The 12,739-nt window shown below is 42.9% G+C and overlaps 1 protein-coding gene across 1 annotated transcript in view; it reads left to right on the top strand.

Annotated features, from left to right (window-relative positions):
- The first annotated feature begins 10,797 nt into the window (after window positions 1-10,797).
- Window positions 10,798-12,739, top strand: part of LOC137349426 (histone-lysine N-methyltransferase PRDM9-like) — a 46,081-nt gene continuing 44,139 nt past the window's right edge. The window contains exon 1 of the mRNA XM_068014940.1: window positions 10,798-10,939. The gene's annotated coding sequence lies outside the window, so the exon portion shown is untranslated. The remainder of the gene's footprint in view (window positions 10,940-12,739) is intronic.

Raw genomic sequence — 12,739 nt, 5'->3', positions numbered from 1 at the left:
ACAGTGAACATTATCACCCCCCAAACTCCAATATAAAACAGTGAACATTATCACCCCCCAAACTCCAATATAAAACAGTGAACATTATCACCCCCAAACTCCAATATAAAACAGTGAACATTATCACCCCCCAAACTCCAATATAAAACAGTGAACATTATCACCCCCCAAACTCCAATCTAAAACAGTGAACATTATCACCCCCCAAACTCCAATCTAAAACAGTGAACATTATCACCCTCCAAACTCCAATATAAAACAGTGAACATTATCACCCCCCAAACTCCAATATAAAACAGTGAACATTATCACCCCCCAAACTCCAATCTAAAACAGTGAACATTATCACCCCCCAAACTCCAATATAAAACAGTGAACATTATCACCCCCCAAACTCCAATATAAAACAATGAACATTATCACCCCCCAAACTCCAATATAAAACAGTGAACATTATCACCCCCCAAACTCCAATCTAAAACAGTGAACATTATCACCCCCCAAACTCCAATCTAAAACAGTGAACATTATCACCCCCCAAACTGAATATAAAACAGTGAACATTATCACCCCCCAAACTCCAATCTAAAACAGTGAACATTATCACCCCCCAAACTCCAATCTAAAACAGTGAACATTATCACCCCCCAAACTCCAATCTAAAACAGTGTACATTATCACCCCCCAAACTGAATATAAAACAGTGAACATTATCACCCCCCAAAATCCAATCCAAAACAGTGAACATTATCACCCCCCAAACTCCAATCTAAAACAGTGAACATTATCACCCCCCAAACTCCAATCTAAAACAGTGAACATTATCACCCCCCAAACTCCAATATAAAACAGTGAACATTATCAGCCCCCAAACTCCAATCTAAAACAGTTAACATTATCACCCCCCAAACTGAATATAAAACACTGAACATTATCACCACCCAAACTGAATATAAAACACTGAACATTATCACCCCCCAAACTCCAATATAAAACAGTGAACATTATCACCCCCCAAACTCCAATATAAAACAGTGAACATTATCACCCCCCAAACTCCAATATAAAACAGTGAACATTATCACCACCCAAACTGAATATAAAACAGTGAACATTATCACCCCCCAAACTGAATATAAAACAGTGAACATTATCAGCCCCCAAACCCCAATATAAAACAGTGAACATTATCACCACCCAAACTGAATATAAAACTGTGAACATTATCACCCCCCAAACTCCAATATAACACAGTGAACATTATCACCCCCCAAACTGAATATAAAACAGTGAACATTATCACCACCCAAACTCCAATATAAAACAGTGAACATTATCACCCCCCAAACTCCAATATAAAATAGTGGACATTATCACTACCCAAATTCCAACATTAAACAGTGAACATTATCACCCCCCAAAATGAATATAAAACAGTGAACATTATCACCACCCAAACTGCAATATAAAACAGTGAACATTATCACCCCCCAAACTCCAATATAAAATAGTGGACATTATCACTACCCAAATTCCAACATTAAACAGTGAACATTATCACCCCCCAAAATGAATATAAAACAGTGAACATTATCACCACCCAAACTGCAATATAAAACCAGTGAACATTATCACCCCCCAAACTCCAATATAAAATAGTGGACATTATCACTACCCAAATTCCAACATTAAACAGTGAACATTATCACCCCCCAAAATGAATATAAAACAGTGAACATTATCACCACCCAAACTGCAATATAAAACCAGTGAACATTATCACACCCCAAACTGAATATAAAACTGTGAACATTATCACCCCCCAAACTCCAATATAACACAGTGAACATTATCACCCCCCAAACTGAATATAAAACTGTGAACATTATCACCCCCCAAACTCCAATATAACACAGTGAACATTATCACCCCCCAAACTGAATATAAAACTGTGAACATTATCACCACCCAAACTCCAATATAAAACAGTGAACATTATCACACCCCAAACTGAATATAAAACTGTGAACATTATCACCCCCCAAACTCCAATATAACACAGTGAACATTATCACCCCCCAAACTGAATATAAAACAGTGAACATTATCACCACCCAAACTCCAATATAAAACAGTGAACATTATCACCCCCCAAACTCCAATATAAAATAGTGGACATTATCACCCCCCAAACTCCAATCTAAAACAGTGAACATTATCACCACCCAAACTGAATATAAAACAGTGAACATTATCACCCCCCAAACTCCAATATAAAACAGTGAACATTATCACCACCCAAACTGAATATAAAACACTGAACATTATCACCCCCCAAACTCCAATATAAAACAGTGAACATTATCACCCCCCAAACTCCAATATAAAACAGTGAACATTATCACCCCCCAAACTGAATATCAAACAGTGAACATTATCACCACCCAAACTGAATATAAAACAGTGAACATTATCACCCCCCAAACTGAATATAAAACAGTGAACATTATCACCCCCCAAACTGAATATAAAACAGTGAACATTATCAGCCCCCAAACTCCAATATAAAACAGTGAACATTATCACCACCCAAACTGAATATAAAACTGTGAACATTATCACCCCCCAAACTCCAATATAACACAGTGAACATTATCACCCCCCAAACTGAATATAAAATAGTGGACATTATCACTACCCAAATTCCAACATTAAACAGTGAACATTATCACCCCCCAAAATGAATATAAAACAGTGAACATTATCACCACCCAAACTGCAATATAAAACAGTGAACATTATCACCACCCAAACTGCAATATAAAACAGTGAACATTATCACCCCCCAAACTCCAATATAAAATAGTGGACATTATCACTACCCAAATTCCAACATTAAACAGTGAACATTATCACCCCCCAAAATGAATATAAAACAGTGAACATTATCACCACCCAAACTGCAATATAAAACCAGTGAACATTATCACCCCCCAAACTCCAATATAAAATAGTGGACATTATCACTACCCAAATTCCAACATTAAACAGTGAACATTATCACCCCCCAAAATGAATATAAAACAGTGAACATTATCACCACCCAAACTGCAATATAAAACCAGTGAACATTATCACCACCCAAACTCCAATATAAAACAGTGAACATTATCACACCCCAAACTGAATATAAAACTGTGAACATTATCACCCCCCAAACTCCAATATAACACAGTGAACATTATCACCCCCCAAACTGAATATAAAACAGTGAACATTATCACCACCCAAACTCCAATATAAAACAGTGAACATTATCACCCCCCAAACTCCAATATAAAATAGTGGACATTATCACCCCCCAAACTCCAATCTAAAACAGTGAACATTATCACCACCAAAACTGAATATAAAACAGGGAACATTATCGCCACCCAAACTCCAATCTAAAACAGTGAACATTATCACCCCCCAAACTCCAATCTAAAACAGTGAACATTATCACCCCCCAAACTCCAATCTAAAACAGTGAACATTATCACCCCCCCAAACTCCAATCTAAAACAGTGAACATTATCAGCCCCCAAACTCCAATCTAAAACAGTGAACATTATCAGCCCCCAAACTCCAATCTAAAACAGTGAACATTATCAGCCCCCAAACTCCAAACTAAAACAGTGAACATTATCACCACCCAAACTCCAATATAAAACAGTGAACATTATCACCACCCAATCTGAATATAAAACAGGGAACATTATCACCCCCCAAACTCCAATCTAAAACAGTGAACATTATCAGCCCCCAAACTCCAATATAAACCAGTGAACATTATCACCCCCCAAACTGAATATAAAACCAGTGAACATTATCACCCCCCAAACTCCAATATAAAACAGTGAACATTATCACCACCCAAACTGAATATAAAACAGGGAACATTATCACCACCCAAACTGCAATATAAAACAGTGAACATTATCAGCCCCCAAACTCCAATATAAAACAGTGAACATTATCACCACCCAAACTGAATATAAAACAGGGAACATTATCGCCACCCAAACTCCAATCTAAAACAGTGAACATTATCACCCCCCAAACTCCAATCTAAAACAGTGAACATTATCACCCCCCAAACTCCAATCTAAAACAGTGAACATTATCACCACCCAAACTCCAATATAAAACAGTGAACATTATCACCACCCAAACTCCAATATAAAACAGTGAACATTATCACCACCCAAACTGAATATAAAACACTGAACATTATCAGCCCCCAAACTCCAATATAAAACAGTGAACATTATCACCACCCAAACTCCAATATAAAACAGTGAACATTATCACCCCCCAAACTCCAATATAAAACAGTGAACATTATCACCCCCCAAACTGAATATAAAACAGTGAACATTATCACCCCCCAAACTGAATATAAAACAGTGAACATTATCAGCCCCCAAACTCCAATATAAAACAGTGAACATTATCACCACCCAAACTGAATATAAAACAGTGAACATTATCACCCCCCAAACTCCTATATAAAACAGTGAACATTATCACCCCCCAAACTGAATATAAAACAGTGAACATTATCACCACCCAAACTCCAATATAAAACAGTGAACATTATCACCCCCCAAACTCCAATATAAAACAGTGAACATTATCACCCCCCAAACTCCAATATAAAACAGTGAACATTATCACCCCCCAAACTGAATATAAAACAGTGAACATTATCACCCCCCAAACTCCAATATAAAACAGTGAACATTATCACCACCCAAACTGCAATATAAAAACAGTGAACATTATCACCCCCCAAACTGAATATAAAACAGTGAACATTATCACCCCCCAAACTGAATATAAAACAGTGAACATTATCACCCCCTAAACTCCAATATAAAACAGTGAACATTATCACCCCCCAAACTCCAATATAAAACAGTGAACATTATCACCCCCCAAACTCCAATATAAAACAGTGAACATTATCACCACCCAAACTGCAATATAAAAACAGTGAACATTATCACCCCCCAAACTGAATATAAAAACAGTGAACATTATCACCCCCCCCCCCAAACTCCAATATAAAACAGTGAACATTATCACCCCCCAAACTCCAATCTAAAACAGTGAACATTATCAACACCCAAACTGAATATATAACAGTGAACATTATCACCCCCCAAACTCCAATCTAAAACAGTGAACATTATCACCCCCCAAACTCCAATATATAACAGTGAACATTATCACCCCCCAAACTCCAATATAAAACTGTGAACATTATCACCCCCCAAACTCCAATATAACACAGTGAACATTATCACCCCCCAAACTGAATATAAAACAGTGAACATTATCACCCCCCAAACTCCAATATAAAACAGTGAACATTATCACCCCCCAAACTCCAATATAAAATAGTGGACATTATCACTACCCAAATTCCAACATTAAACAGTGAACATTATCACCACCCAAACTGAATATAAAACAGGGAACATTATCGCCACCCAAACTCCAATCTAAAACAGTGAACATTATCACCCCCCAAACTCCAATCTAAAACAGTGAACATTATCACCCCCCAAACTGAATATAAAACAGTGAACATTATCACCCCCCAAACTCCAATCTAAAACAGTGAACATTATCAGCCCCCAAACTCCAATCTAAAACAGTGAACATTATCACCTCCCAAACTCCAATATAAAACAGTGAACATTATCACCACCCAAACTCCAATATAAAACAGTGAACATTATCACCACCCAAACTGAATATAAAACAGTGAACATTATCACCCCCCAAACTCCAATCTAAAACAGTGAACATTATCACCCCCCCAAACTCCAATCTAAAACAGTGAACATTATCACCACCCAAACTGAATATAAAACAGTGAACATTATCACCACCCAAACTGAATATAAAACAGTGAACATTATCAGCCCCCAAACTCCAATATAAAACAGTGAACATTATCAGCCCCCAAACTCCAATGTAAAACAGTGAACATTATCAGCCCCCAAACTCCAATGTAAAACAGTGAACATTATCAGCCCCCAAACTCCAATGTAAAACAGTGAACATTATCACCCCCCAAACTCCAATATAAAACAGTGAACATTATCACCCCCCAAACTGAATATAAAACAGTGAACATTATCACCCCCCAAACTCCAATATAAAACAGTGAACATTATCACCACCCAAACTCCAATATAAAATAGTGGACATTATCACTACCCAAATTCCAATATAAAATAGTGGACATTATCACCCCCCAAACTGAATATAAAACAGTGAACATTATCACCACCCAAACTGCAATATAAAAACAGTGAACATTATCACCCCCCAAACTGAATATAAAACAGTGAACATTATCACCACCCAAACTGAATATAAAAACAGTGAACATTATCACCACCCAAAGTCCAATATAAAAACAGTGAACATTATCACCACCCAAACTCCAATATAAAAACAGTGAACATTATCACCCCCCCCCCAAACTCCAATATAAAAACAGTGAACATTATCACCCCCCCCCCAAACTCCAATATAAAAACAGTGAACATTATCACCCCCCCCCCCAAACTCCAATATAAAACAGTGAACATTATCACCCCCCCCCAAACTCCAATATAAAACAGTGAACATTATCACCACCCAAACTCCAATCTAAAACAGTGAACATTATCACCCCCCAAACTGAATAAAAAACAGTGAACATTATCACCACCCAAACTGAATATAAAAGTGAACATTATCACCACCCAAACTGAATATAAAAGTGAACATTATCACCACCTAAACTCCAATATAAAACAGTGAACATTATTTCCCGCCCCCCAAATGTAAAAAAGTCAATGGAGGATAGGCTGGGACTGTCTCCATCTGGATGAGAAATGGAGTGTCTCTAAATGAAGGAGAAATAGAGTGGGCAGGGAGCATCTCTAAATTGAGAAGAAATGGAGAGTGGGCACAAAGCGTCTCTAAACGGAGGAGAACTGGAGTGTGGGCAGGGAGCGTCTCTAAATGGAGGAGAAATGGGCGGCACAGTGTCGCAGTGGTTAGCACCACAGCCTCACAGCTCCAGCGACCCGGGTTCGGTTCTTGGTCCTGCCTCTGCGGAGTTTGCAAGTTCTCCCTGTGATCGCATGGGTTTCCGCCGGGTGCTCTGGTTTCCTCCCACTGCCAAAGACATGCTGGTTGATAGGTAAATTGGCTATTGTAAATTGTCCCTAGTATAGGTTGGTGGTAGGAGAATGGTGGGGATGTGGTTGGGAATATGGGATTAGTATAAATGGGTGGTTGCTGGTCGGCACAGACTCGGTGGGCCGAAGGACCTGTTTCAGTGCTGTATCTCTCTATGAGTATGACAATTTCCAGTTTCCTGGCTCTAACTGCCCCCTCTTCACTATGGACATCCAATCTCTCCACACCTTCATCCCCCACCAGGACAGTCTGAGGGCTCTCTGCTTCTTGAACAGAGGCCCAACCGGTCCCTACTCACCACCACCCTCCTCCGCCTGGCTGAACTTGTTCTCACATTGAACAACTTCTCCTTCAACTCCACTCACTTCCTTCAAGTAAAGGGTGTTGCTATGGGTACCTGCATGGGTCCCTATTTTGCCTGTCCTTTTGTGGGATAGGTCGAGCATTCTTTGTTCCAGTCCTACTCAGGCCCCGTCCCCCAACTCTTTTTCCGGTACATTGATGACTGTATTGGTGCCGTTTCCTGCTCCCACCCCGAACCGGAAAACTTTATCAACTTTTCTTCCAATTTCCACCCTTCTCTCACCTTTACATCGTCCATCTCTGACACTTCCCTGCCTCAACCTCTCTGTCTCCATCTCCGGGGACAGGCTGTCTACTAATATTCATTATAAGCCCACCGACTCCCACAGTTACCTCAACAACACTTCTTCACACCCTACCTCCTGTAATGTCTCCATTCCATTATCCCAGTTTCTCCATCTCCGACACATCTGCTCTGATGATGCTACCTTCCATGGCAGCACTTCTGATATGTCTTCCTTTTTCCTCAACTGAGGATTACCACCCCCCCCTCACTGTGGTTGACAAGGCCCTCAACCGTGTCTGGCCCATTTCCCGCACCTCTACCCTCACCCCTTCCCCTCCCTCAAAGAATTGCAACAGGGTTCCCCTTGTCCTCACTTTCCACCCCCCAGCCTCCAAATCCAGAGGATCACCCTCTGCCATTTCTGCCACCTCCAGTGTGATGGCACCACCAAACACATCTTCCCCTCCCCTGTCAGCATTCCAAAGGGATCATTCACTCCGCGACACCCTGGTCCACTCCTCCATTACCCCAACACCTTGAACCCTTGCCACAGCACCATCCCATGCAATCTCAGAAGGTGTAATACCTGCCCATTTGCCTCCGCTCTTCTCACTATCCAAGGCCCCAAACACCCCTTTCAGGTGAATCAGAGATTTATTTGTACTTCTTTCAATGTAGTATACTGTATTCGCTGCTCACAATGTGGTCTCCTCTACATTGGGGAGACCAAATGCAGACTGGGTGACCGCTTTGCAGAACACCTCCGCTCAGTCCGCAAGCAGGATCCTGAGCTTCCGGTTTCTAGCCATTTCAACACTCCCCCCTGCTCTCATGCCAACATTTCTGTCTTTGACCTGCTCCAGTGTTCCAGTGAACATCAACACAAGCTCGAGGAGAAGCACCTGCTCTTTCGATTTGGCACTCTACAGACGTGCGGACTGAACATTGAGTTCAATGGAGTTCTGAAGAAGGGTCACCGACCCGAAACGTTAACTCTGCTTCTCTTTTCACAGATGCTGCCAGACCTGCTGAGTGGTTCCAGCATTTCTTGTTTTTATTTCAGATTTCCAGCATCCGCAGTATTTTGCTTTTATATTATTATTGAGTTCAATAACTTCAGAGCATGAGTGACCTTTTCTTAATATTTTATTTTTTAACCATGTGCCTGCTTTTCATGTAGTCATAGAATCAATAGTCAGAAAGTTATACAGCACAGAAACAGTCCCTTTGGCCCACTGTGTCCACACCAGCCATCAAGCACCTATCTATTCTAATCCCATTTTCCAGCACTTGGCCCATAGCCTTGTATGCTATGGCGTTTGAAGTGCTCATCTAAATACTTCTGAAATGTTGTGAGTGTTCCTGCCTCTACCACCCCTTCAGGCAGTGTGTTCCAGGGTGATTTTTTTTTTTCCTTAATTCCCCTCTAAACCTCCTGCCTCTTACCTTAAATCTGTGCCCCTTGGTTATTGACTTCTCCACTTAGGAAAAAAGTTTCTTCCTATCTACGCCCCTCATAATTTTGTATACTTCAATCAGGTCCCCCTTGTAGTCAGAGCTGCTCATCATTCTGTTAACATTCTCTCTGGACTAATGCTTTCTCTTTGACCACAAGCATTAACACACTCTTTGCCTTTGTCTCAGGTCAGTTTTGTTATTTAATCTCTCCTGCCCTCTGCCCAATCTCTCCCTCACCCTCATCCACCACCCAACCTTCACTTGCTTCAAACCAGATTCTTTTCTAACCTTTGCCAGTTGATAAAAGGTCACAGACCTGAAACATTAACTTTGCTTCCCCCTCCATAGATGCTGCCAGACAAAGAAAAAGGGTGGCACAGTGGCGCAGTGGTTAGCACTGCAGCCTCACAGCTCCAGCGACCCGGGTTCAATTCTGGGTACTGCCTGTGCGGAGTTTGCAAGTTCTCCCTGTGTCTGCGTGGGTTTTCTCCGGGTGCTCCGGTTTCCTCCCACAGCCAAAGACTTGCAGGTTGATAGGTAAATTGGCCCCAGTGTAGACAGGTGGTAGGGAATATGGGATTACTGTTTTCTCATTGGCCTCCTTATCTCGAGAGTCAATGGGTAAGCGCCTGGAGGTGGTCAGTGGTGTGTGGAGGAGTGGCTATAAAGGCCAATTCTAGAGTGACAGGCTCTTCCACAGGTGCTGCAGAAAAATTTGATTGTCGGGGCTGTTACACAGTTGGCTCTCCCCTTGCGCCTCTGTCTTTTTTCCTGCCAACTACTAAGTCTCTTCGACTCGCCACACTTTAGCCCCGCCTTTATGGCTGCCCGCCAGCTCTGGCGAATGCTGGCAACTGACTCCCACGACTTGTGATCAATGTCACACGATTTCATGTCGCGTTTGCAGACGTCTTTAAAGCGGAGACATGGATGGCCGGTGGGTCTGATACCAGTGGCGAGCTCGGTGTACAATGTGTCTTTGGGGATCCTGCCATCTTCCATGCGGCTCACATGGCCAAGCCATCTCAAGCGCCGCTGACTCTGTAGTGTGTATAAGCTGGGGATCCTGACCGCCTCGAGGACTTCTGTGTTGGAGATATAGTCCTGCCACCTGATGCCAAGTATTCTCCGGAGGCAGCGATGATGGAATGAATTGAGACGTCGCTCTTGGCTGACATACGTTGTCCAGGCCTCGCTGCCATACAGCAAGGTACTGAGGACACAGGCTTGATACACTCGGACTTTTGTGTAGGGTTAGTATAAATGGGTGGTTGTTGGTCGGCACAGACTCGGTGAGCCTGTTCCAGTGCTGTATCTCTAAACAAAAATAAAATGAATCGCGCTCTCTGCCGCAGCAACTGCCACCGCGCAAGCTCAGCTCGCACCGCCTACACGGCTGATTGACGGCCGCTTCGGACCAATAGTAAGAAGGGGCGGGACTGGAGGACAACAGGTCCTCCTGTCCGACACCACTTGCGAATGGTCAGTCACCGTGTTGCTCGCGGGAGGGTTAAGTATCGAGTGCGCATGCGCACTAACGGGCAGTATCTGGAGCATGCGTACTGGCAGTGGACAGTTGATTGTGAGACGTTCGATTTGTCGCGAGGAAACAGGGTCCACATCAGCGAGAGATTCCCATAGCCGGTAAGCGGCGGAGGAGCCGGCGGGTGGGCGTTAGAAACACTCAGTATAGGCCTCAACACCATTAATGAGGAGCTGCCGGTCCCCGCGTTTGCACTAAGCGGGTGGAAGCTGCGGGGCTTCTCCCGGTGACAGGCCCGGGGTTAACGGTCACCAGATTTCTAGCTCTTTTGGAGGAATTAAAGATTAATAAAGTGTAACATCAAAGGAGAAAACTTGAAAGGAAACTGAGTTCAGTTATAAAGGGGCCTGGGGGAGGGGAGGGGAGGGGAGGGAGGGAGGAACCATTTGGGACACAGTACAGGGCAGGAGGTCCCCACTCCCTGCTTCCACAAAGACTCCCCTTGGACTGGGCCACACCTGGGCAGGGCTGGCTCAAGGTGCAGGAAGCTGCTAGGCTGAGCTGTGGACTGGGAGGAGTGGGGGGTTTGACTGACAGGCCTGGGGAGGGGGATATCAGGGCAGGTACACACACTGCTCCCCCTTTTCCTCCTGGGATCTTTTACTGGAGTCGTGTTGCTGAGTGTTTCTAAACTTTGTCTCCCTATCCCAGTAATGTAGGTGGATTGGAGGTTGCTGTGAGTGTTGGACTATATTGTCTCTCCTCATTCTTCCTGCTCCCACTCCGAGTTCCAGGCTGCAGACTCTGGCTGCTCACGGCGCCTGAAACGTTAACTCTGTTTCTCGAACCACAGATGCTGCCTGACCTGCTGAGTATTTCCAGTATTTTCTCGTTTATTTCAGATTTCCAGCATCCACAGTATTTTGGTTTTATTTTAATGCTGGCGTTGCTCACAAAATTGAGTCGAGAAACACAGACAAACCAATTAAGTGTCACTTTGTCGAGGCTTTTAATACATTTACATATAGTGATTTTTTTACTTCATTCCTGGGATATGGGTGTCACTAGCCAGACCAGCGTATATTACCAATCCCCAGTTACCCATTGAGAAGGTGATGGTGGGCCTTCTTCTTGAACCGCTGCAGTCTGTGTGGTGAAGATGCTCCCACAATGGTGTTAGGGAAGGAGTTACAGGATTGTCACCCAGTGATGATGAAGGAATGGTGATAAATGTCCAAGTTAACATCAACTTGTATTTATATAGCGTCTTTAACGTAATAAAATGTTCCAAGGTGTTTCACAGGAGTGTTATAAAGTAACATATAACACTGAGTCACAAAAGGAGATATTAGAGCAGATGACCAAAAGCTTGAGTAAAAAGGTGGGTTTTAAGAAGTGTCTGAAGCACGGAAGGTGAGGTTGAGGTAGCGAGGCGGAGAGGATTAGGGAGGGATTTCCAAAGCTTATGGCCTTGGCAGCTGAAGGGTCGGCCACCAATGACAATCAGGGATGCTCAAGATGCCAGAATTAGATAAGCCCTGATCTCTCGGAGGGTTGTAGGGCTGGAGAAGATTATAGAGATAGTGAGGGACGAGGGAATGGAGGGATTTGAAAGTGAGGATGAGGATTTTAAAATTGAGGTGCTGCTTAACTGTGTACGTCAGTGAGCACAGTGGTGATGGGTGAAGAGGACTTGGTTTGAGTAAGGACACAGGCAGCAGAGATTTGGATGATCTCATGTTTATGGAGGGTAGAATGTGGGAGGCCGGCCAGGAATGTGTTAGAATAGTCAAGTTGGGAGGTAACAAATACATGGATGTAAGTTTCAGAGGCAGATGAGCTGAGACAGTGGCGAAGTCTGCTGATGTTACTGAGGTGGAAATAGGTGGTCTGAGTGATGGTGCTGATATGCAGTCGGAAACTCATCTCGGGGTCAAATATGACCCCAAATTTATGAACGG

The sequence above is a fragment of the Heterodontus francisci genome, chromosome 34, assembly GCF_036365525.1.
Source record: "Heterodontus francisci isolate sHetFra1 chromosome 34, sHetFra1.hap1, whole genome shotgun sequence".
Taxonomy (NCBI): domain Eukaryota; kingdom Metazoa; phylum Chordata; class Chondrichthyes; order Heterodontiformes; family Heterodontidae; genus Heterodontus; species Heterodontus francisci.
Note: the sequence above shows the minus strand (reverse complement) of the source record. Positions and strands in the feature narration are given on the sequence as shown.